This window comes from Prenolepis imparis, unplaced genomic scaffold (genome assembly GCF_030444845.1).
Source record: "Prenolepis imparis isolate NDT839.2.m4 unplaced genomic scaffold, iyPreImpa1.0 SCAF_5, whole genome shotgun sequence".
In the NCBI taxonomy this organism is placed as follows: domain Eukaryota; kingdom Metazoa; phylum Arthropoda; class Insecta; order Hymenoptera; family Formicidae; genus Prenolepis; species Prenolepis imparis.
Window position 1 is genome coordinate 19,976,232 of NW_028141163.1, and position 27,389 is coordinate 20,003,620.

General features: G+C 38.2%; 2 pseudogenes; one reads left to right on the top strand and one right to left on the bottom strand.

Moving 5' to 3' along the window:
• Positions 1-12,779: 12,779 nt before the first annotated feature.
• LOC145936524 (uncharacterized) lies at positions 12,780-15,503 on the bottom strand (annotated as a pseudogene).
• An 8,021-nt stretch (positions 15,504-23,524) lies between these two features.
• The window catches only part of LOC145936525 (uncharacterized), an 11,201-nt pseudogene continuing 7,336 nt past the window's right edge, over positions 23,525-27,389 (top strand).

Genomic DNA, 27,389 nt, shown 5'->3' on the forward strand with positions numbered 1-27,389 from the left:
TGCATTTGAAATGTATATGTTATCTAATGTTCCGTATCTGAAATATATTTGTTATGTGATATAGTGGCATAATTATGTAACATAAATATAATATTTAAAGTATAGTAATATATATCTCTGATATATCAGAGAAGTACTTTTGTTGCTGACATTTAGCAGTACATGTAACATACATGAACATTACTTACTATGTAACTATGTTACTTGTGATACTTAATGTTATAACTCTGAGATATATATATTACATCTCTGTGTTTGCTGGGTTTAGAATTTACGAGATATTTCGATGGCAAAGTTAAAATGGAACACCATGTATAATTATATATATTTGCATATATTTATATATGGGCATATTTCATATTAAAATATATATAGTGCCTTATATATAATTATATATAATTATACATGGGCCATTTTTTCCCGGGCTCTCTCTTCTCTCTCTCCTCTCTCTCCTCTCTCCTCTCTCTCTTCTCTCTCCTCTCTCTCTCTCTCCTTTCTCTCCTCTCTGTCTCACTTACTCTTCCTTATTATATTTTCTCTCTCTTTTTATCTTATTGTACATACACTATATCGGGTAAAGCAACTGATATATACTGTACATACATATACTATTGTTATAGGCTATACACAGTCAGATTATATTATACTTTAAGTAGGTTATTACACAATTATAAGTAGGGCATAGGCCCGCGCGAAACGCCGACGCAGCGTCACACGCAATAAGGAGTTGCAGAAAGAACCGCGAAAACGAGGCTATTGCAACTAAGCGCTGTGACACGATATTGCCAAAATGCAAGCTAAGCATTCCATTAACCTCCTTCGCTTGCATCTGGGCTTTAACCACGCGTGACGACCCCATTAATTAATTATAAAAAAGACCCATCGGTAATACTGGGGGGCCAGTCTGAAATCCAAATTGTACGTGTTGTCACAATATATCTCTGGTGAATTTATATTAAAGTGTTGTGAAAAGTAAAAGGTATTCTTTCACTGAACGAGTCCCGAACTCCTCAGTTCTAATCCAGCTACGATCCCAACTACCCTGTGTCTCCCCACCAGAGGCACAACATAAAATTGGTGGCAGCGGTGGGATTGCCGGAGGACCATCCTGTGGAAAACCTGCATCAATACAAAAGTGCAAGGAAATAGGCACACCAGAAGCCAGAAGAAAAATAAACGCAAGGCACCGGGTATATTCATACCGAACTACATTTACACGCTGACGAGCATCGCCGCGGAAATTGGAGCCGCCGAGGGACGACCTCGGACAACTCCGCGGACAACGCACCACTGCCGAGCAACGACCGACGGGCCCGAGCGTCTAGAAAACGCCGGATCAACCGTCGAGCCAAGGACCGCAACTTCAGCAGCCAAGCAAGAAAACATGCGAGCGATACTCCTACTGTAAGTGCGAAAAAGAAATTTTGTAAAACTGAAAGGGGAACCAACCTATTTTGTGGCGACTAGAAATAAGAGCGCACCTGCCTAATGTCGGAGCAACCAAAGAAACGCGTTACATTTAAGAAAAGATTTTTGAGCGGACCGGCACGACTCGCGTTGAGATTCGGCTCCGTAACGCCCGTACAGGTGGCCGAAGAAGCGGCCCGCGATTAGGGATGGGCGATGTTTTCCGATTAATCGATCGTCGATGTTTTTTTTCTCATAATCGATTATTTTTTTCCGATGTTTGTTAGAACCGATTAATCGATGTTCGATGTTTATTTCTGAAACATCGATGAAAAATAATCATATTCACTCTGTACGAATTATACTATGGTCTTACATATAGAGATATAATAAGATATAATAAGAGCTATGTAGCCTATAGGTTTGTTCGCGTCGCATGCCCCAACGTGTTCCTTCTCACTCCAATGCGCTGTGATTGGTCTAATCACCTGTGATCACCAATCACAGCGCACTGGAGTGAGAAGGAGCATGTTGGGGCATGCGATGCGAACAAACCTTATGTAGTGCTGACCGGACGGATTCGCCTACGACGGGTACTCATGAGTCATGATCCCAGCGCAGCTTTGAGTATTGTATATTGTATGTATCTTGAGATCTTGCGATCTTATTTATTTAAATAAAGTTATTTTGTCGATTTTGTTTAGTGTAAGGTAAACACTTAATTTTTTATCATCTCTCGAAAAGTCACGTATTTGCGCAGACGTTTGACGTTTATAACCGATTGACCGATTGATCGATTGATGTCGATTATGAGTGCGTTTAGAAAACACAACAGTTGCACAACGTTACTAGATTTTCATATGAAGAAATATAAATAAATCTAGTAACGTTGTGCAACTGTTGTGTTTTCTGAACGCACCCTATAATTACACTCACAGAACTGTAGGTACAATTACCTACGATTCTGATTCCTTGTCTATTTCTACTTTACCGATATACAATAATCGATGTTCCGATGTTTCTTTAAAAACATCGATTCTTAATAATCGATGTTTTAAATAATCGATTATTTTGACATCGATGTTTTTTCTCAACATCGCCCATCCCTACCCGCGATATTCGCGATAACGTACGCGTAAATTTAGATAGAGTTTATCCGGGCGATAGCACACCCGAACCGATCGCGGAAAACATGCATAATAATAGCGACAAAAGACGAACCGCGAATCGCGCGTTCAGCGACCTAATTTCGGTTAGGTTAGGAGAAATTATTCCCTCGTATCGGTCGACGGTAGCATCCTTGGTGCGAACAGTGGAGACGAGATGAGACGAAACCCGACGACACAAACTGCCCCCCCCCCCTGAAAATGTCGACAGGGAAATCGAACACTTACGCGCCCAAATACACAATAACGCCGCCGCGTGTTACGCAGACGCCGGACACGCGATGTCCGACCCAAACAACGAGTTACTCATCGAACTTGTACAAGGATTTCGGGAAATGAGGGACGAAATAGAAACCATACGCGCACAAATGCACGATCGCCCCGCGAATACAAAAGTGAGACGAACGCGAATCGGATACAGACCCGAGAACACCCGACACCCGGATCACCGCGAAACATATAACGACGATCACAACGCGACGTTTACGTACGGAAGAACCGAAAATGATGTCAGGAGTCGGCGTAGCATCACCTCACACTATTTAACGCTAAAAGAAGCACGGACAATGATCCCAGAATTCGACGGAACTTCACGAGCTAAACTTCAGAAATTTTTAAACGCTTGCACATACGCCAAGCAAAACATAAATCCCGCGGACGAAGAATCCTTAATCCAAGCGATATTATATACAAAGTTAGATGGGAAAGCCATGCAAGATTTTGAAACGCGCAATGTCCAAACATACGAGGAACTCAAGCAACAATTAGAAGACTGCTATCAAACGAAACAGAGTACAACGCATCTGCAAATCGAATTCAATTCGCTAAAACAAGAAACGAGCGAAACAGTACACGCGTTCGGTCAACGCGTCGACTTATTAGCGATGAAATTGTACGACTCAATGGTTGAGGGAAAGGACCACTCCCCCACGTTTAAACGCGCGATTCAACAAACAATTAAAGAGCAAGCGCTAATTAATTTTCAAATCGGGTTACGCGACGACCTCCAGATGCTCATTCGAGCGCAGCGATATACTTCACTGCAGGAGGCAATAACCGGCGCATGTGCGGAAGAAAAACTTATCAAGCCCAACAAGTTTCAAGACAAACCAAAAACTTCCGAGTCGAGTTACTCGCGACAATCTCGAATCTCGAGCACGCAATGTTATAAATGTGGAAAAAACGGTCATTACGGACGCGACTGCCGCAGTAGCAATAGACACACACTCCCGAAGCCCGAAAAATTTTCGCGAATCAACACGATAAATAAATATTGCAACCATTGCAAAAAATCCGGACACAGCCGCAACGAATGCTGGAAATTGAACAGACGACCGAAAGACCGCGAGGACAAAAGTCGGGAAGACGACCGAAAACCACGCGCCGAGAACACACGTGAACGATACGATTCGAACCGTCAGCGAAAACGGATCACCGACTCCGCCAACAGTAGTGGCGAAGAAGAGAGTAAAGATAGAAAGAGAGCGCCGTTAAAAGCATTGGACTACCGCGTCGCACACATAAAAAATACATCACACACACAAAATAAGCCGAAATTGTCGATAGTAACTCTACCCTTACGTGAAGCAAAAAGCGGAAAAATAAATATGATGTGCGATTCGGGATCGACTATTTCATTAATAAAATTAAAGGAATTGGACGATGACACATTAATTTACGATGACAAAATCGCACTCACCGGAGTAACCGGACACAAGGTACACACAATAGGAAAGACGCACGCCACAATTAAAATAGACGGTCACAATATCAAACACTCCTTCTACGTAGTAAGAGATGACATGCCTATCGAAAACGACGGCATCATAGGATTTGACTTCCTACACAAACACTCAGCCATTTGCGATTTCAAGAGGGCACGGCTCCAAATAGGGAAGGTCGCACTAAAATTTCTGCAACCCCCCGACAGGATAACATTGAAACCGCGCTGCGAGACTATTATTAGAGCCGCGACCCATACAAATCGCATAGGAATAGTTCAAGCGGAAGAAACCGCACCTGGCATATATATCGGCAACGGACTAGTAGAGTCAATGGACTTCACGTGTCCCGTCAGCATAATGAACACGACGGACAAGGAAGTTGAGATACAAACGCCGACGGTCTCAATCGAAAAAATAGAACAAGACACCGCAGCCGGGTTACATGCGATAAAAGATAACAAACAAACAAAATTTTTCGCACCACGAAAAGAGCGCATTTGACAATTATTACGAACCGATCATTTAAATATGGAAGAACGACAGGCACTCCTAAGGATCTGCGAGGAATATTACGACACGTTTCACTTAGAAGGAGAACCGCTGACGTGCACCGCCACTGTAGAACACGAAATAAATACGCGCGCTGACACCTCACCGGTAAACGTAAGGCCATATCGCTTGCCCGAAACACATAAAATTTAAGTAAATCGGCAAATAAATGAAATGATAAAAACAGAGATAATAAGAATAAGTGCGAGCCAATGGAACGCACCCTTATTAGTGGTACCCAAGAAGGCCGATGCATCCGGAAAACCTAAGCTTCGAGTAGTGATAGACTTCCGAAATGACTTAACCATAGGTGACTCATTTCCACTGCCCAATATCACTGACATACTGGACCAGTTAGGAAACCCCAAATATTTCACAACGCTGGATTTGGCGTCGGGATATCATCAAATTCCGATGTCCAAGCGAGATAAAAACAAAACAGCATTTTCAACGCCCTACGGACATTACGAATTCAATCGAATGCCGTTCGGGTTGAAGAATGCGCCAGCAACCTTCCAGCGATTGATGAACTCCGTACTAACCGGAATGCAAGGACTCAAATGCCTAGTCTACTTAGACGACATCGTCATATACGGAGCAAGCCTAGAGGACCACAATAAGCGACTTAAAGAAGTATTACAGAGACTTCGAAAAAATAATTTAAAACTGCAGCCGGACAAATGCGAATTCCTACGCAAAGAAGTGATTTATCTGGGTCACATAATTTCGGAAAACGGAATATCTCCGGATCCATCGAAGTTAACGGCAATTAAAGAATTTCCAACGCCAAAAAAGATAAAAGACATACAGTCATTTATAGGTCTCGCCGGATACTACAGAAAATTCATAGGAGATTTTTCAAAGATTGCCAAGCCACTAACCAAGCTTACCACAAAAGCGGAAAAATTCGAATGGACCACGGAACAGCAAAACGCTTTCGACACGCTAAAAGGAAAACTGATGACTGCGCCAGTGCTGCAATATCCTGATTTCACACAAGAATTCATAGTGACTACCGATGCTTCCGACTATGCAATCGGAGCAGTGTTGTCACAAGGAAAGGTAGGCAACGACCGGCCAATTGCTTACGCCAGCAGAGTTCTATCGCGGGCAGAAAAAAATTATAATACCACGTAAAAAGAGCTATTCGCAATAGTATGGGCCGTAAAACATTTTAGGCCATACATGTACGGCACGAAATTTAAAATCGTGACCGACCATAAACCATTAATATGGCTATTCAATGTTAACGACCCCGGGTCAAGGCTAATCCGGTGGAGACTCAAGTTAGAAGAATACGATTACGAAATAATTCACAAGGCCGGACGAGCGAATGCGTACGCCAATGCACTGAGCCGCAATATATTCCGAGACTTAACCGAGTCAGCGGAAGAACGAAAAATACACGCGATAGAAAAGGACGAAGCAAGCGCCGACGATGAGAAAATTTACACAGAGGAAGAAAAGAAACAAATATTGCATGAATACCATGATGCACCCCTAGGAGGACATCAAGGAGTCGAGCGTATAAAAAGGATTCGTCTAAATCACAACTGGCCAGGAATAACTAAAGACGTGGAAAAATATATAGCAAAATGTGAAGCGTGCCAGAAAAATAAATTATCAAGAAAAATAAAAATGCCTTTAGTAATCACCGATACGCCCACTAGGCCATTCGAAAAATGTGCTTTAGATATAGTCGGACCACTGACCGTGACAACGGAAGGAAACAAATATCTGCTGACATTCCAAGACAGCCTAACAAAATATAGCGACGCGATACCAATCCCAAATCAAGAAGCGAATACGATCAGCAAGGAATTCGTCACCAGAATCATTCTTAAACATGGAATTCCAGAAAAAATTCTAACGGATCAGGGTACAAATTTTCTTAACAAAATTTTCAAAAATACATGCAAGTTGCTAAAAATAAATAAAATACAGACAACTGCATACCACCCTGAAAGTAATGGCGCGTTAGAACAATCACATCGCACGCTGGCTGAGTACTTACGACAATATATTAATGAAGATCAAACTGACTGGGATTAATGGGCACCATACGCGATGTTTACGTATAATACGATACCGCATACAGCAACAGGATACACACCTTTCGAATTAATTTATGGACATCAAGCAGAACTACCGACAGCACTGACGAAACCTCCGAAGCCAACGTATAACTATGATGACTATGCGCAGGAACTAAGAGAAAGAATACGGGATTCAAATCAACGGGCGAGAGAACATCTCAAAGATGAAAAAATCAAGGCCAAAAAATATTACGACAAGGGCACCAAAATAACGCAATTTAGAGTAGGCGACAAGATACTGGTCCATGACGAGACGCTACGACGAGGACGTTCGAAAAACTCGAATCTCTATGGACCGGACCGTTTACAATACTCGAAAAGAATTCCGATGTGAATTATACAATTAAAAAGGGGAGAAAAATAATACATATACACGTAAACAAGCAATTTGTTGAAGCATAAACATTTACCAATACTCCCCTCAACGATGCAAAATAAAATGAAACACTCGATTACAGGATGCTTACTTGCTGGAACAGCAAGATATTCGCAAGGCCATATGACACGGAGCGCCCATATGACCTAGAAGAATTCAAGCATAACCCAGGCCTACATTTTGAAAAAATTGGACGATTACATCATACCAAAGAGACCTGGAAACTCGTAATAAATTAAACTTGGAGGAATTAATTCAAAGATACAAACAAATCGAAGAATACAGACAGCAACACCAGCTGAAATGTGACACACTGAAGTTCCATGTACAGTACCAACAAGACGCCTGCACTAGTTTCGAGAGCATCGCAAAAAGAGAGGCTAAATATTTGAAAAGTCTCATGACACAGATTCAGACCGTATACAGACCATCGACTAACAAACGCCGGGGATTAATAAACGGGATAGGATCAATCGCGAAAGCACTATTCGGAACAATGGACGCAGACGATGAAGAACAGATAAATGAGCAATTAGAATTATTAAAAAATAATCAGCAAACGGTACAGCACGCGATAAAAAACCAAATAAAAATAATAAATACAACAATCGCGCATATAGAAACATTAGAAAAGATAATCCAGCGAAACGAAAAACTTCTACAGACACAAATACAGGCCTTTTTCGAACGCGAGGATATTACCGAACATTTTCTAATAATTACCGCGGTCATTACCGAATTAATACGCGACGCAGAAAACGTATTAGATTATCTTGCGCACATTCAACAAGGGACAATACATTTAAAATTAATGCCGGTAGAGACCATAATCGCGCACTTAAAAGAGGCAACACAACAAATACCGCGAGGCTCATATTTTCCGTTCACAGTCCACGCCGAGGACTGGCTACAAATAGAAAAATATACGACAATGAGTGCGTACTGCGATAAAACAAAAATTTTCACGATTCTTCGTTTTCCGTTCATTGCGAAACCGACATACGACGTTATAAAAATAGTTGCGCTTCCTGTTTCGGATCATAACGCCATAATGTCAATAACGGAAGTAAAAAATGAATTAATTGCGATAGATAAGGAAACATTAACATACTTAGTATTAACAAAAATCGAATTAGAAAATTGTAAACAAACTAATTCCGAATATATGTGCCTACAAACAAAACCAGTGTACCGAATAAATGCAAACGCGCCATGCGAAATACAAATATACGAGCAAAGGCAACAAAAACATTGTAAAATAAAACGCATTATCGCGAAAAATGCAATATGGATCGCGTTACACCGCGATCCATACTGCATTTTTCACTTGGCTATATTCAACCGCCGCCGATTTACAAGTAGCAATACAATGCGACGGACAGCACGAATATAGAGAAACAATAAAAAATACAGGACGAATTGCATTAAAAGGAAAATGTAAATTAACGACCGAAGACATAACAATACAAGCAAAAGGCACAGTCTACGAAACAGACACAGAAACTTACCTACCAGAAATAAATATAACGCTACTACACAACCTCGACACACTGACACACAGTAACATGACACTAATAGATGTTACAGGACACGAAACCGAGTTAGCAGAATTAAAAGCTAAACTACATACGATAAACAGAATATAGAAGATAGCGAACGACAATTCTTTACAAGAAAACAATTCTTATATCCGATGGCAACAAACGGAATAATCCTAACGCTAATAATAGCCATCGTAATTTATATAACATATAAGAACAAAAAGACAAAAGAACTACCCGTATACAGATGTGAGACACCACCGAAACTAAAACCAATATTAAAACGTAGCTTAAGCACGCGATATTAGAAATAAGAGATACTATAAATAGAAAATATCGCAGATATGTGTAATTTAATTGGTAAAGGAAAACTATGTACCTCCGTTTTCTTTTTTTTCGGGGGAGGGATGTTATAGCCCCAAATTATAGGCTATACACAGTCAGATTATATTATACTTTAAGTAGGTTATTACACAATTATAAGTAGGGCATAGGCCCGCGCGAAACGCCGACGCAGCGTCACACGCAATAAGGAGTTGCAGAAAGAACCGCGAAAACGAGGCTATTGCAACTAAGCGCTGTGACACGATATTGCCAAAATGCAAGCTAAGCATTCCATTAATCTCCTTCGCTTGCATCTGGGCTTTGACCACGCGTGACGATCCCATTAATTAATTATAAAAAAGACCCATCGATAATACTCGGGGGCCAGTCTGAAATCCAAATTGTACGTGTTGTCACGATATATCTCTGGTGAATTTATATTAAAGTGTTGTGAAAAGTAAAAGGTATTATTTCACTGGATGAGTCCCGAACTCCTCAGTTCTAATCCAGCTACGATCCCAACTACCCTGTGTCTCCCCACCAGAGGCACAACACTATACTTAAAACATATACTGTATTTATTTACTTATTTCGATGTATACATATATAGATAGTGTATATAACAAGATAAAGAGAGAGAGAAAATTATAATAAAGAAGAGTAAGTGAGACAGAACAGCATAGCCATGATTGGTTACATACCTCGCTCGCGCATGTTCAGTTTATTTTCGTCCACGCTAACATCAAAGGTGCCGACAGAGAGTTGCGCTACTGTATATACTGTGTTTATGCTCACTGATGTATATATATAGACGAAGCATTCCTATACTTTTACTGTAGCAGCGAGTGAAGCCGGAAATTGGCAGAATACGACAGAGTGAGATAGTTATTTTGACACTCTTCTTTCTCACTCTATTTTCTTTCTCTTTCTCACTTTATCTTTTGGCTGTCATGACAGTATACTTGACAGCTATGGCCCTGCGCACAATAGGAAAAATATTAGGAATAAATATTAAATATTAGGAATAAGAATTATTTTAAAATAATAAAATCAGAAAAACTCTAATATAAAAATACAAATTCGGGTATAAAGGACTCTTAATAGTTTATTAGCCTTTACTAGTCCTTTATACTCGAATTTGTATTTTTATATCAGAGTTTTCTCGATTTTATTATTTTAAAATAATTCTTATTCCTAATATTTAATATTTGTTCCTAATATTTTCTCTATTGTGCGCAGGGCCTTTGACAGTTAGAGGGCGGCCATATTCTCTTCTGTACGATAGAGTGAGAAAGAAGAGTGTTAAAACAACTATCTCACTCTGTCGTATTCTGCCAATTTCCGGCTTCACTCCACAGATGGAATGCTTCGTCTATATATATATGTGATTGGTTTATGCTCTATAAAGGCGCCTTTTCATACTACTGAGTATGTTTCTATTAAGAGTTCGAAACGGGTCAGGATCACAGACTTCTATATATTACTAGACTGCTAACTCCAGAGAGAAGCCTATGACTATGGGTTTGTTCTTTATCACTGCACTGATGAACTAGTGCACACTGGTGCAATAAGTTAAAGTGAGAGAAATATATTTTGTTTCACTCTAACTTACTGCACTAATTCACCGGTGCAGCGATAAAGAACAAACCCTATGTTTCCACCGAGGGTTCAAATCGGGTCAGAGTTGGGTCAAAGTAGGGCCAGAGTCGAATTGGCTTGCCTGTTTCCACCAAATCAGAGTTGATTAGGGTGCCGTCACATGGGGCGTAACTTGCGTAAGCATAACCTGCGTATTCTAGTGATTTAATAGAAGTTACGCCATTCTGAAAAGTCGGCTTTCACATAGGGCGTATTGCGCGGAACGCGTAATTATTACAACCAATAGTAGATTAGAGTTTCCGTTGTACGCTCTAACGGAAATGCTAAATAGATTCGCGATTGGTTGTCGTAACTTACGCGTCTCGAAAAATACGCGTCATGGGGAACCGGCGGTACTTTGGGTTCCGTAAAACGCATACGGGAAGATAAGACCTACTTCGGTCAGCATAGGCCGATCGTTTTAAGAAGTAGAAGACGAAGTAGTTGATGCAGGACATCGGTGGCAGGACAGCTTTGCATTTAGCAACATTTTTAAGGTAATAACGCGCGTCGCATATCTATTTCTAATAATCTTAATATTATATTTAATCTCATAAGTCCCATAAGAAAGATTAAGTCCTTTTTATCCTTTCTTTTAATGTTTAAAGAGATATAACTATGTTTAAAGAAATATTTGTTCCAACTTTTAATTTGACTACTTCTGCATTGATCTGTAATATCTAGTTTTATATATACCGATGTTTCTTTACAAATATTAGCTATAACATAACTTGCTTTCTTATAAGCAGTCTTCGGGAAGTTTTAAGAAGCCAAAGTCAAGTTCTGCTAGAAGTAAAAGGAAAGGATGCAGATGTGACAACGCCACTGCAATACGCGGGAAACTTACCTGCAGTCAAAGGTGCCTTGTTACGTGGAAAGTAAACCTTGCGTAGAATGTAAATGTTGAGGTTGCAGAAATCCTCATATGGCAGATAGATTAAAGGTGAGTTAATTTACTTTATTTAAAAAACTTGTGATTTGTCTAATTCTTGTCTTCTGTCCTCAAGCGTCTCTTTTGTCCTCTTATATAATTCTGATCTATATTTCAGATCCGTCCACATATACCTGAACTTTATAATTTACAATTGCAACTACTCACCTCTTTGGATTGCGATGCACTAAGCGGAGACCCTCTGGGTTCTGTATCGCAACGTCTGTCAACGTTTTTTACAACAATACAAGTTTTAAATGTGTATTCTACTCCAAGACTAGATATTGACAATGTACCGCAAAACTTACCCGCTGCTTTGCTAGTGGGGAGAGATGCTATGGTGAGTACTGAAAGTGAAGCAGAAGATAGTGATATACAAATCGATGTGTGACAAAGTATTTATGAATATTGCAAAGGTGATAACAAATACCTATGGTTACAGATTATGATGAGTCCGCTTCTAAATAGAAAAGGACGCATTATGTAAATAGCTTACTTGGAACTGATCTACATTGGAAATTATAATGCGGTGTCTACAATAGAGTCGTAAAGTCGTAAATCTTTCCGTTCAGGTCATTTAATATTTTTGCTATTAAATTTGCTATTAATATTAATTGCTATTAATATTGTCTTGACAACATGAGGTGACCAACGCGACATGAACGAAAAGCTGTTATTTTATATCATCTGTTATTTTATTATTATAATGCGTTATATGCATTAATATGTTTTAAAAATGTGTAAACGCTTATAATTTCTGCTGAAAATTGTTCTATTAATTGTGTAGTATAAAAGAGGCAAGTTTTATACATTGAGAAAATATTTCTCATATATCGATTGACTATGTGTGTAAATATATATTCACAAATGTTAACGGACGCTTTTTTGCACGGTTCAGATTCTACAACTGAAAAGGAACAACAGAAGCCACTTCTGCTTGCACTCACGCCGATTCATTTCGCGGTTTACAGATACACAGAAAATTGGAATTGACATCAACAAAAATACGAAGCCCCGCGTATGCGTACTAACTTCTCGAATTTGTGGCCGGTATTCGCGAAGTCGTACTGAAGACTGATGGCGTTTGTGGAGAGATGCTTCTGGGTGTTGATGTTCTCGGAGGAACGAGAGTTGGTGTGGGCGTTCGTAGAGGAACACAAGTGGGAGTCAGTATCAGTGGAGAAGCATGAATGGTAATCGGCGTCGAAGGAGAAATATCGATGAACCTCAAACCAACAGTATCATCCTCGTGTTGCTCGAGTGTTCCATATTCTTCACTTTCAGCAACGTCTAGCAATGAACACACAGTCCTGGAATAAATATATATTTATATATATACTCGTAAAAAAAATTATCGCAACACGTAATTAATATCAAAATTTAGCATAAATTCAAATAAGCGTATCTCCGCGAAAAATTGTCGTATTTCAAAAATTTTTGTTTTGTTTTAAAGGGTAAAGTTTACCCTCTTTACCCTTACCTTACTCTACTTTAAGGAACTTTCGTTCGATTTTGATTTTATTCTCTCCCCCTTTCTCCATCCCTTTAAAAGGAGGGACGTGTTTTTTTTTCAAAAAATTGCATAGTTTGACGAGTTCTACGGAGTGTACTAAATTTTTTTCGCAAATATCATTATAACTATCGTAAAATATGGCCTTTTCTCTACAAATTTAAAATAAAATTGAATACCGTACGATTTTCTTTCGCGAAGTTACAGCATATCAAAGTTACCTATGCATTTTTACCTATGTATTCAATTACCGCCAACATTAGCATTATCCAATGGGCACTACGAGGAAGTTGCTGGTCGGATTTTGCCCATCGCGCGCGCGCGCGCGCGTGTGTGTGTGTGTGTGTTGGGGCAGGGATATATGTTCGTATTTAAAATTGTGTATTTCTGCCTCGTCTTTGGATGACCTTTTATGGGAAGATGGCTGCATGATTTTGAAAGACTACCAACCAATTTCCAGCAATTGGAAGCAGCCCTACATCGAATATGGTTCGAAATTCTGCAAGCCACAATTAGAGCCTGCATTAATATGCGTGAGCGCCTGCAAGAGGTCATCCGAAGACGAGGCAGAACTATACAATTTTAAATACGAACACATATATTCCTGCCCTAACACACACACACACACACACACACACACACACACACACACACACACACACACACACACACACACACACACACACACACACATGATGGGCAAAATCCGACCAGCAACTTCCCCGTAATGCCCATCGGATAATGCTAATGTTGGCGGTAGTTGAATACGTAGGCAAAAATGCATAGGTAACTTTGATATGCTGTAACTTCGCGAAAAAAATACGGTATTCAATTTTTTTAAAAATTTGTAGAGAAAAGTCCATATTTTACGATACTTACGATGATATTTGCGAAAAAAATTTAGTACACTCCGTAGAGTTCATCAAACTATGCAATTTTGTGAAAAAAACACGTCCCACCTTTTAAAGGGATGGAGAAAGAGGGAGAGAATAAAATCAAAATCGAACGAAAGTTCCTTAAAGAGACTTTACCCTTTAAAACAAAAAAAAAATTTTTGAAATACGATAATTTTTCGCGGAGATACGCTTATTTGAATTTATGCTAAATTATGATATTAATTACGTGTTGCGATAATTTTTTTGACGAGTGTACATACAGCATTTTATGTGAGTGTTGAACATGAAAAGTTGTCTTCTATATCTATTTTCCTTGACAATTTGACAAAAAGAAGTGAAACATATTTGCACATTGAAGAGAAAGAACTTACTGTCGTGTCTCAAGAAAGTCGTTCAAAAATGTCATGAGGTCATAAAATCTGAACTTAGGTTTTTTTTAGTCCACTAGCGGCATTGGCTGCCGATCCACTGGGAATGTAGCCTTTAACCTTTTTGTGAGCTTTTGTATAATTATCTCTCAAATATTTCCAGCGAGCCTTAGCCTCCTCTGGATTAAAAGCCCCTAAAAATTTAATTTTATTATTGAATTATAATGTATAAAATATTTGCATATGTATTCACAAAAGATATAAATAGTACCTCCTAGAGTGTTACAAACTTCTGCCCACAACGCATTTTTACGCAAATTTGTTCTTTCGTTAGCAGGTATACGATAATCGTAGAGTCCCTTCCTTGCCTTCACTGCTTCAATCAAGAGTTCATCCAAAGTTTCTGTACATGCAGGACCTTTCACAGTCTTTGTATTCTCTTGGATTATTAAACAAATAAACATTTAATTATTATGATACAATAAAATACAATAAAATATATGTAAAGAATACAAGAATGCAGTAAACATACTGTCATAACATATTATGTCACCACAAAATTTTCATCTACAAATATGCGATCTTTATCCTGCACATAATGTTTAAAGCATTCATGCTCGAAAAAATTAGTGGTGAAATTGAACAGCCATCCACAATACCCACATTTGTGCTAAAAGGATTCAAGCATGCAATGTAGACAATGCATTAAGATGTTCATGTTGCTTAAAATTCTCAAAAATTCATGCATTTAAAACAAGATAAATATACGTTTAAATATTGGAGAAAGAGAAAACAAAGATTTCAAATGCAAAAAGTGCAAGTAACACGAAGACCTACTTATATATACAACTGTAACCTTAAAATTTTGTATTGACATGCCGTGAGCAGTGGATCGGATATAATCGAACGCTATTATAGCTATTATAAAATAAATTCGATATTTGTTAACTTACCCTGATTTGATTATTCTTATTCATATTTTATTTATTTTTTACAAACGCTGATATATGTGGATTAATAATTGATGGACGACGAACGACACACAATTATTAATACGCATATATCAGCGTTTCTTCCGCCAGAAATTGGATTCGGCGTAACGATAATAGCGTAAAAAGCATAAAATAACTAGGCGGAAACTGATATTCAAATGAGACGATGTGATTGGTCGGCGCAAGTTACCGCAAGTTATGCTTACGCAAGTTACGCCCCATGTGACGGCACTCTTAGGGCGCAGTCCCATGGTGCGGAACATGCGGATTGCGGAATTGGCAGAACGCTCGTGATTGGTTCGACCTGTTTTACGTTCGTTCCGCCGATTTTTATCCGCAAGTTTCTATTTTATTCGCATTTATTTGCGGAATTACTTGTGCGTGTATGTGCGTTAATCAAAAAGACATAAAAACACGAGTAAAAACATTAGCGGACGTTCGTGATCATTACTTTGGATCATTTTCAGCAAAATTTTAAATAATTTAAAAAATGTCATTGGATATAAAAGATAGAAAAAATAATAAATAAATACAGACCTAATAACAGATATTAAAAAAATATATATAAAAGTAAAAACAAATAACATAATAAATTAAACACGCAAACGATCAATGTTAGCAGTTAAAAAAAGGCAATATTGAAAATTAAATGAAAGTGAGAGATATTTCTTTAGTTTAATTTATATTATTAATTTATATTATATTCAGTTGGTGAGAGCAGTCGCCCGGCAAGCGAAAGGTCTCGGGTTCGATTCCCGATTCAGCGACTTTCGGATCTATATTTTTCTCGCCTATAATTTTATAGGGGGGTTAGAGGGGAGTCGGGAAATAAATCTCGAATTGAGATTATTCCCAAATAAAGTCTTATAATATAAGAATTAGTCTTAGTCAGTGTTGGTCAATAAAATCTTAAACCTTATTTAAAAATTCGACTGGCAAATCACATCTTACATATTATTATATAATTTGTTTTTACTTTTATATTTTTTCTTTTTAATTGTTTCTCGTTATTTGCGAGTTAATGAATTAAAATAAAGTTGATATATATTTACTAGCGTTTCGGACCGCGCGAAGCGCGGTCCTCAAAGCTTCTATATATAACCCTTTTTTTAAATTTTTATAATTCTTTTTAAATTTTATTTTTTTATCCTTCATTTACTGATTTTCTCGAAAATGTTATCAAAGTATTGTTTTTTTTTCTGGGTGAACATAATTTGTTTTTCCACTAATTTAAATATTACAAATATTATAAATATTTTATTTAGCATATAATATTTTATATATTTTTTATTATTTATAAAAATTTTTTACGGTTTAATTATTCACCGTTGACCCGCTATATTATTAGCTCTCATACAATTTTCAAATTATTTCATTTATAAAATCTCTCTGTAAACGACATTTTTCGTAAAAGATTTTGTATTTTCCTCAATGAGATGTCCTTGATTGCTTAATTCATCTTAATTTTCACATGTTGCCTTTTTGTTACTCTCGAGAATGCTACATAGAATTGACCATGAGCAAATACAGGATGTTGAAAAAGTTCCAAATCATTTGTATTGAAATCGATCTTTGGAATGAATACAATCTGACCTCGGGCAGGACCAGTCAGAACCTCCGCATAAATAAGATTAGGTTTCAATTCAGTAACAATGAATTTTGTGCCATTGCATAGTCCTTTACGAATCTTGTGCCATTGCATAATCCTTTCTTAGTATTTAACGATAGTCTATTCATGTAAAAAAATTTATCCGGATATCTTAAAATTTACGAAAATTAGAACCACAACAAATATTTCTCAAAAAATTTAAAATTTTATAAAAAATAAAACATTGTATGAATTTTTATAAAAATAACATTAAATAAAAGTGTTGTACTACTTTACTTGTATGCCAAATTGGAGCGTTGCAAGTCAAACAGTTCTTGAGATATTTAAATTTAAAAAAATTTCGGTGGACACACACATACAAATATTTTAAAAAATGTTATTTTTCGATGTTTTTGAACATTCTGAACGCATTAGCATAGAAATCTGGAAAACAATTTTTTTCACGAAAACTAAGCTTCCTCTATAATATAAAAAAAAAAAAAAAAATTTTTTTTAAACCCACATCTTGTTCATCCCCGAAAAATTTTAGTTTGATCAATAAATGCGCCCGCTCGTGGGTGGGTGAGTGGGGGTGTAAAATTAAAAAAAAAACACATTGTCGCCATCCCCGAAAAATTTACAAAATTTTGGTACCAATTTTGATAAAATCGGTCAATAAATGTGTGAGTGCGTGGATGGGTGCGTAAATGGGTGGGTGGGAGTGTAAAACTTTTAAAAAACCAAATAGTATCCATCCCCGAAAAATTTGCACAATTTTTATATCAATTTTGAGAAAATCGGTTAATAAATATGTGAGTGCGTGGGTGGATGCGTGGGTGGGTAGGTGGGGGTGTAAAACTTAAATAAACCACATATTAGCCATCCCCGAAAAATTTGCGAAATTTTGGTACCAATTTCGTGAAAATCGGTCAATAAATGTGTTAATGCGTGGGTGGGTGCGTGGGTGGAGATGTAAAACTTTTAAAAAACCACCATCGTCGCCATTCCCGAAAAATTTGCGAAATTTTGGTACCAATTTCGTGAAAATCGGTCCATAAATGCGCATGCGCGTGGGTGGATGCGTGGGTGTATAAAAATTAAAAAAAAACCCACACAGCAGCCACCGCCGAAAAATTTGCAACACTTTGGTACCAATTTCGAGAAGATCGGTCCACAAATGTGGAAGTAGTTCGCGGTCAGACAGACAGACAGACAAACGGTACTTATATATATAGATTAAAAAGCAGAAACTATATACGCCACAAGATTATAAATAAGTTATATATTATTCATATATTGTATATATATAATCGCAGAAAGAAATGAAAATATTAAAAGAAAACGAAAATATATTGGGTGCGACCTATATTTAGCAAAGAAAACAGAAATTTTGCCTGTCCTCGAGATAAAGTTCATGGCAATTAATAATTATTATCAGTTTCGAAAGCTATGGAATTCATGAATTTTGACGGATGTATGCGTGAATCCGATCCGCAAAAATTTGTTTCCTATGTACCATGGAGCGGAAAACGCGGAAGCGTAATCTGCGCGAGCCAATAATATACACTGTTCCGATAGAGACAACAAAAGGATCTATGAGAAAGAATCTTGTGAATGGCCAGCGCCAAATGCGCTTCCGCGTTTTCCGCTCCATGGGACATAGGAAAATGCATTTCAGCGGAACGTAATTGACGGAATGTCTGTGATTGGACGAACTTCATTCCGCCAATTCCGCATTCCGCATGTTCCGCACCATGGGACTGCGCCATTAGAGTTACACTAGGGTTACGGCAAGGTTAAATGTTACCAATTGTACAAAATACAAAATCAGCTACAACAGTATCCTAACATCGGTTATGTTAACTCTCATAACAAAATATGGATTCGAGAACGATAATGTTAATTTCGCAGTATCAAAGTAATATGCAGAAATTATTTCTTATTTTACAAGAGCGGCGACGAAAATACTACTGTTGGCAACACTACAACTAACTCAATGACATATACACATCGTTCCCTTTGGAGTTGTAAACGTTCACAGATCGACTAATGACGTCATCGTGACGTCATAACTTCTGCTCACAAACGCTTATTCCTGCGAGATAGGGCAGCGTGAGCGTGAACAAGCGTAAGCGCTTATGTTCATTTCGGAACGCATTGTTAACGCATGGTATCAGTGAATTTACTATTTGATACGCATATCAAACGATTGCTGTAAACTAGGCCTGTGACAAGCATTATGACAGAAATAGTTTTTTTAAAAGATGCGGAAACCGACCGCGTGTACAAAATATACGGAACGGCAGATGAAGTAAAGCATATATTTGCGTAAATATAATTAACTTATCGCCTGCCATCTTGATGCGCTTATAGTCGCTTACAATTGCCAAAACGAACGGTATTCCTAACTGTTGTGTAAGCGCTCAGATACCAAACCGAACGATTGAAAACAGCGCTTAGCTAAGCGTGAGCGCTCACAGCGCGTGAGCGCCCAAACCGAACGCACCCTATAGAGTACGTTTACACGTCACCCTTAATCGGGTTTAATGATTGTAGTTATAAGATTGGCCAATCATAGCTATTTCTCTGAAGAATGGAACGGCTATGATTGGTCAGTCTTAGAACTACAGATGTTATTAAATCCGATTAAGGGTGACGTGTAAACGTACTCATATATATAGACTGTAATTGATAATAATAACGATTACTTATACTGATATTATTATTGTAAAATTATTGAACATTGATATTGTCAATTATATATTCTCTTTCCGGAAAGAAATAAATTTCAGTAGTAATACTATGAGAGTTCTAACCAATGGGGCAATGAGGGGGGGTGAGGGGCGAGGGAAACCCAGGGCGCGGTGGAATGACGTCACGCGGGGAGGGGGGGGATGACGTCACGCGGGGTGGGGGAGGCGTCCGCGGGGAGGGGGAAGCGTCCGCGATTTTGGGGCTGGTCCGCGAGGGGTTCGCGGGAAGGGGGAAGCGTCAGCGATTTTAGGGTCCGCGAGGGGTCCGCGGGGAGGGGGAGGCGTCCGCGAGGTTAGGATCCGCGAGGGGTCCGCGGGGAGGGGGATGCGTCTGCGATTTAGGTGACGGGTCCGCGAGGGGTCCGCGGGGAGGGGGAGGCGTCCGCGATAGACCGCATGAACCTTTGTTGGTGAGGGGTCTGCGGGGAGAGGGGAAATCGCGAAAGACCGCATGAAACTTTTTGGGTAAGGGGTCCGCGGGGAGAGAGGAATCCGCGAAAGACCGCATGAAGCTTTTTGGTTAAGGGGTCCGCGCGGAGAGAGGAACGCGAAGGAGAGCGCGAGGTGAACATGAGAGAGAGATGACGCAAGCGAGGCGTATATGCAAGAGCGAGAGAGATAGTGCGAGATGGTTAGGTAGCGAGATGACGCGAAGGAGAGCGCGAGGCGCACGCGAGAGAGATGACGCAAGAGCGAGAGAGATAGCGCGAGATGACGAGAGGTAGCGAGATGACGCGAAGGAGAGCGCGAGAGCTAATGCAGCGAAGGAGAGCGCGAGGTGCACGCGAGAGAGATATCACAAGAGCGAGAGAGAGATGTTGCGAGACGATGCGGCGATGGAGAGCGCGAGAGCTGATGCAGCGAAGGAGAACGCAAAGAGAGAGGCGTTCGTAAGAGAGAATTTTTTAAATATTTTTTTATATTTTTTAAATTAATATTTTTAGGATGAGGAAGGGGAGAAGATTTAATCTAAAATAAACTATATATTTTTAATATTTAAAATAATTTTTATTATATAACTATGTGTGTGTGTGTGTGTGTATATTTTACAAAATGTTTGTGTGTGTATGTGTGTGTGTGTGTGTGTGTGAATTAAAATTTAAAATATAATAATATATAAAATATAAAATATAAAATATAATATAAAATATAATATAAAATATAAAATATAATATAAAATATAATATAATCATAAAATTTACTGCAGCGCGATGGTGGCTGCGAGAAGCGGCGGGGACTGCTGGGCGGGGACTCCTGCATAACAGAAAATGTTATTAAGAATTTATAATTAATAGATAATTTGATTTATATTTAATTTAATTTAATTTAATTTAATTTAATTTAATTTATAACTTACATGATAATCTCAGCCTTTTGACGTCAGATTTATTGGACGCGTAAATATTAGTCCACCCAATGGAACCTCTTCCAAAAAACGCCATGATGAAGCTTGCGCTTTTTTGGAGAACAATATAGGGGATATGTCATAAAACACGAATGCTTGCAAGAACAGGCATTCAATGTTTTCTTTTCATGATCTCGTAAAAACTGATGCAACGATTTTGCATTAGGACTTCGTTGACCAATTTCACGATTTTTTAACAACTTCACTACCGAAGTTACTGGCTCAACTTTATATCTTAATGCCTTTTCACGCTCCATTTCAACGTCTGATATATCATCAACGTTTGATATATCATCAATCACTATCATCTCACCATCATTCACCACATCATCATCATCCACCACATCTTCTCTATCCATCACAACTTCTCTAACCATTTTACATTCAAGACTATCAGAAACTTTATGATGGGACACATATTATAATGTTGCTCCCCTCTTGATTTTAATTCTACATCTCTCTTCATCTCTCTGTTCTAACTGGAGTATCATCTAACTCATCATTTTTTGAAGAGTTTTGCTGATAATGCATGTGCACATCATACTATTCATATACATACTATTCATATACATATAGAACAGGGGCGGGAAAGAAATAATTAAACACACAGTTTAACAGTAAAATAATTTATTTGTTGCAAGCATTATAAATAATTTCATTTATAGCACAAGTTATCAATTCACAATCTATAAGTGATTCGCTATTAAACATATTACTATCACGTATCACCTTTGCGGCATTGCTCACATCGCGGATATTATCACACTGTAAAATATTTACAAATTGTTTAAATTTTTCATTAACACTATGAGTATTCTCACACAGCCAGGAATACATATGATCAATACATTTGTCGAAATCGAATAAATGTAGTAACGTTGATGGTTTCATGTACAAAGAATTATCAGATGAAGTAATTTTTATAATTTTTGAAGTATACATGTTAACCGCTTTGAGTGTTAGATCACTAATCCATAGCGGAGTTTCAGTTAGCTGCTCAATGTCTGCTCGTTTCCGCATTAGAGATTTCCATGTTTCAATGGGTAATATTATTTGATTGCCTCGATTATCACCGAGAGCCAATTCCACATAGGATATTATTCCGACGCTGATTCCTATTTCCAAATATTTATAGGATGTTGCGGTTAGAGCATATCTTCGCCCAAGTATACGAGTCGCACGCTGAATGCTATAAAAATAATTAGAACAATATTTCAAAAATTATTTAAAAATCATTATTTAAAAATCTTTATTTTGACAAAAAAAAGAATCGAAACTTACTTGTCACTTGTATTCTTAGACATTTCTTGTTTTGGAACGTAATAATTCATGCTGGCGGAGTACATTTTTAAAAGAACCTTTCACATAAGTGATTGATACAATACTAAATCATTATTACAAGTTTTTATTGATACAAAGCAATGGGGTGGGGATTATTGCTGACACAAAATTATTTTTAACCAATCATCAAAGCGCCGATGCATGACTGCTATGACATCATCCTCAATGAAATATTAAATGTAAAATAATGCAACATATCCAAAATTTCAAGCGTCAATGTACGACTGCTATGACATCATCCTCAATGAAATATTAAATGTAAAATAATGCAACATATTCAAAATTTCAAGCGCCGATGCATGGCTGCTATGACATCATCCTCAATGAAATATTAAATGTAAAATAATGCAACATATCCAAAATTTCAAGCGTCAATGTACGACTGCTATGACATCATCCTCAATGAAATATTAAATGTAAAATAATGCAACATATTCAAAATTTCAAGCGTCAATGTACGGCTGCTATGACATCATCCTCAATGAAATATTAAATGTAAAATAATGCAACATATCCAAAATTTCAAGCGTCAATGTACGACTGCTATGACATCATCCTCAATGAAATATTAAATGTAAAATAATGCAACATATTCAAAATTTCAAGCGTCAATGTACGGCTGCTATGATATCATCCCCAGGTGTTCAAAACATATGTAACAAAATCACAAGAAAATGCAACATAATTAAAATTTTCGAGCGCCAATGTACGGCCGCTCTCATCTTGAGATGAATCTCGCGAAATGTGCAAAAATGTATCAATTTCAAGGTCGATACATCATTCGTACGTAACAAAATCACAAAGTGCAACATACTCGAGTGCCAATGATCTCTACGATTAAATAAAAATGATGGTAAAGAGGCATACTATGTCAATATCTTTGTCAGAGGTTCAAGAAGTACATCTCAAGTAAAGAAATATGGCACAATTGGAAGCAAGTTTGTTGGAGCAATCCGCAAGGGTGAATTCGGTGGAAGAATATATTGTGTGGGAGCAGCAATGTGACGAATACATCGAATCACTGAAAGAACAAAGTCGAATAAAACGTCCACGATTACCGATCGGAGTTCGACAATCGCTTGTCTCCCAAATCGCGCGTCTCGAAGGGTTGAAGAATTCGGTACGCAGACGTTTTATACACGCAGGTGCTGGAAGCAGTTCGCGAGACGTCGGACTCATATGGCGAGAGATTGATACGGCGTTCGAGAGCCGCATCTTGACTGGTGCGGTGATAAACAGCAATCACATCGAACCTCGTCAATTTCTAGAGGAGGCCAAAGACATTGTGATCGGACACGTGCAAAAAGTGTTGCAAAAACACACTAGTGTGAAAGTGAACATTATGTTTAATGGCGAGTTTGTGTCGGGTGATAAACGCGCTAATAAAACTATCAATACGAAAAACTGTGAAATCTTTCGCACGTCTGATTTGCGCGAATGGTACGATCAACGCGCTATGGAGACCACGCTAGCATCTCTCGAAGAGTTTCAAGAACATGATAGTGGTTGGGCAGTGTCGCGAATAATCAATTTAATTGTAAATATAAACAAGTATAATCCAATGCGTGCGGGATGTCACATTAAATTACCGCGAGAAATAATGATGAAGAGAGCAGTGATTAACGTGAAATCAAAAGACACTGCATGTTTTGCGTGGGCTGTGGTCGCTGCACTGTATCCCGCTGAAAGAGACGCGGATCGCAAATCTATGTATCCACATTACACAACAGTGCTGAATCTCCAGGACATTGAGTTTCCGATGACGTTGAACCAAATTAAAAAATTTGAATATCATAATGACATTTCGATAAATGTGTACAGTATCGAAGAAAAGAACATTGTCCCGATACGTCTCTCGGAGGAAAAGAAAGACACATCAACTTGTTGTACATGCAAGACAGCAATAGCGTTGAACATTTCGCCTGGATAAAGAATCTATCCCAGCTTGTCAGCTCGCAATTAAGCAAACATGGTCACAAGACATATATCTGTGATCGGTATGTATATTTATTGCAAATTATATATTAAATAATCATAAAATAATTATAAAGTGTTTATAATTGCTATTATCTTTTACAGATGCTTGCATTATTTCGGGTCTGAGGACAAGTTGCAGACACATATGGTAGACTGCATAGAGATGAATGACTGCGCTATCCGGTTACCGAGCGATAAGGACAAGTGGCTCGCGTTCAACAACTTTAATCGCAAAGAACGACTTCCTTTTGTCGTATACGCAGACCTCGAATGTGTGCTGACAAAGACGAATAAGAAGGAAGAAGAAAAGAATTTATACCAACATCACCAAGTATTTAGTATAGCATATTATGTACATTGCTTATATGACGATTCGTTATCCGAGTATTATTCTCGCCGTAGTGTAGATTGCATTTCGTGGTTTTCCGAACAACTTAAAAATTTAGCGATACGCGTAAAGAATATTTTAGCAACTAACGTCCCCATGGTAAATTTAACATCTGACGTGTGGAAAAAATTTCATAGCGCGACGCATTGTCATATATGTGAGAAACCATTCATGCAAGATGACGATACACGCGTACGCGATCATTACCATCTGACCGGGCGGTACAGAGGTCCCGCGCACTCAAATTGTAATCTAAATTATAAAGAATCTTTTTGTATTCCGATAGTTTTTCACAATTTATCAAGTTATGACACACATTTCATTATCGAGGATATAGCTACAGCGTTTGAAGGGAGCATTGAATTACTTCCGATAACTAAAGAAAAATATATATCATTCACAAAAACTGTCAATAGTACCAACGATGACAAAGATTGGAAACCTTGCATAAAATTACGATTCATCGATTCATATAAATCTCTCACGACAAGTCTCGATAAATTGATATCTTTTTTTTTTGATAAAGACAAACTCAAAATTGTACATTCGGAATTTCAAAATTTACCGATTGAAAATTTCAATCTATTAACACGGAAGGGCGTCTTTCCGTACGAATATATAGACTGTGTCGACAAGTTGCAAGATACGTGTTTACCGCCGCGCGAATCATTCTACAGTTCCTTGACCGGTGACACAGTATCCGAGAACGATTACGCGCACGCCGAGAACGTCTGGAACCGATTCTCCCTTCGAACGCTAGGTGAATATAGCGACTTATATTTAAAAATTGATGTCTTGTTATTAGCAGATATTTTTGAAAATTTTCGCGATAGTTGTATCAAAAGCTATGGACTCGACCCCGCGTATTATCATACTCTTCCCGGGTATACATGGGACGCCATGTTAAAACATACAAATATTACGTTCGAATTGCTAACCGATATCGACATGGTTATGTTTATCGAACGTGGTATACGCGGCGGTCTAAGTCAATGTTCCAACAGATACGCTCATGCTAATAACAAGTACATGCAGTCGTACGATCCATCGAAACCATCATCATATCTCATGTATTTTGATGTAAATAATTTATACAGATGGGCAATGTGCCAACCATTGTCATATGCAGATTTTCGATGGGTCGACGACGTATCTAATTTCAACATCTCGTCAATAGCGCTCGATTCGCATACAGGCTATATCCTCGAAGTAGATTTAAAGTATCCACACCATCTTCACGACACGCACACTGACCTACCGTTTTGCCCGACACATGACAAACCGCCCGGCAAGCGGGAAGATAAGCTTCTCGCAACGCTATATGATAAGAAGCGTTATGTCATACACTACCGCAACCTGCAGCAATGTATGCGACACGGCCTTCACGTTACAAAAATACATCGCGTATTACAATTCACTCAATCTCCATGGGTCCGAAATTATATCGAACTTAATACAAAATTTCGAACACACGCGAAAAATGATTTTGAAAAAAAATTTATACAAATTAATGAATAATGCGGTATTTGGCAAGACGATGGAAAATGTGCATAATCATGTCGATGTAAAACTCATCATACATTGGGATGGACGATACGGTGCAGAGGCAATGATTGCGAAACCAAATTTTCACAGTAGAAGCATTTTTTCTGAAAATCTAATCGCTGTCGAATTACGCAAACTCGAGGTAAAATTTTATAAACCAATCTATGTCGGCATGTGCGTACTCGACATCTCCAAAACGTGTTTATACGAATTTCATCACGAGTACATGTCACCGCTGTATCGTGACAGATGCCGGGTAATGTACACCGACACAGACAGCCTAATATATCACATTGAATGCGAAGATGTATATGAGAATATGAAGCGCGACGTGAGCAAATTTGATACGAGCGATTACGCTGTGGACAATGCGTACGGTATACTGCTCGTGAATAAAAAGGTACCCGGTCTAATGAAAGATGAAAACAACGGCGCGATAATGACCGAATTTGTAGGGCTTAGAGCAAAAATGTATGCCTTGCGAGTGGATGGCAAGAAAGATACCAAAAAAAAGTAAAAGGTGTCAAGAGTAACGTCGTCGCGAGAACGATAACGTTTGACGATTATACACGGTGTTTGAATGATGATATTGAAATGACACGTAGTCAGTCTTGTATAAGATCGAAATTGCACGAAGTATACACCATTCGCGAGACAAAAATTGCTCTAAGTCCGTACGACGACAAGCGGTATATCATACCTGAAACCACTGATACATTACCGTGGACATTATAAAATACTATTGTAAATAATGGATATATATTTGTTGTAAATATGTATATTTTGTAAAATATGTAAAAACTGTATATTGTATGTATGTATATTATATGTATATTAGTATGTATACCATGTAAAATATAAAATTGTATTATTT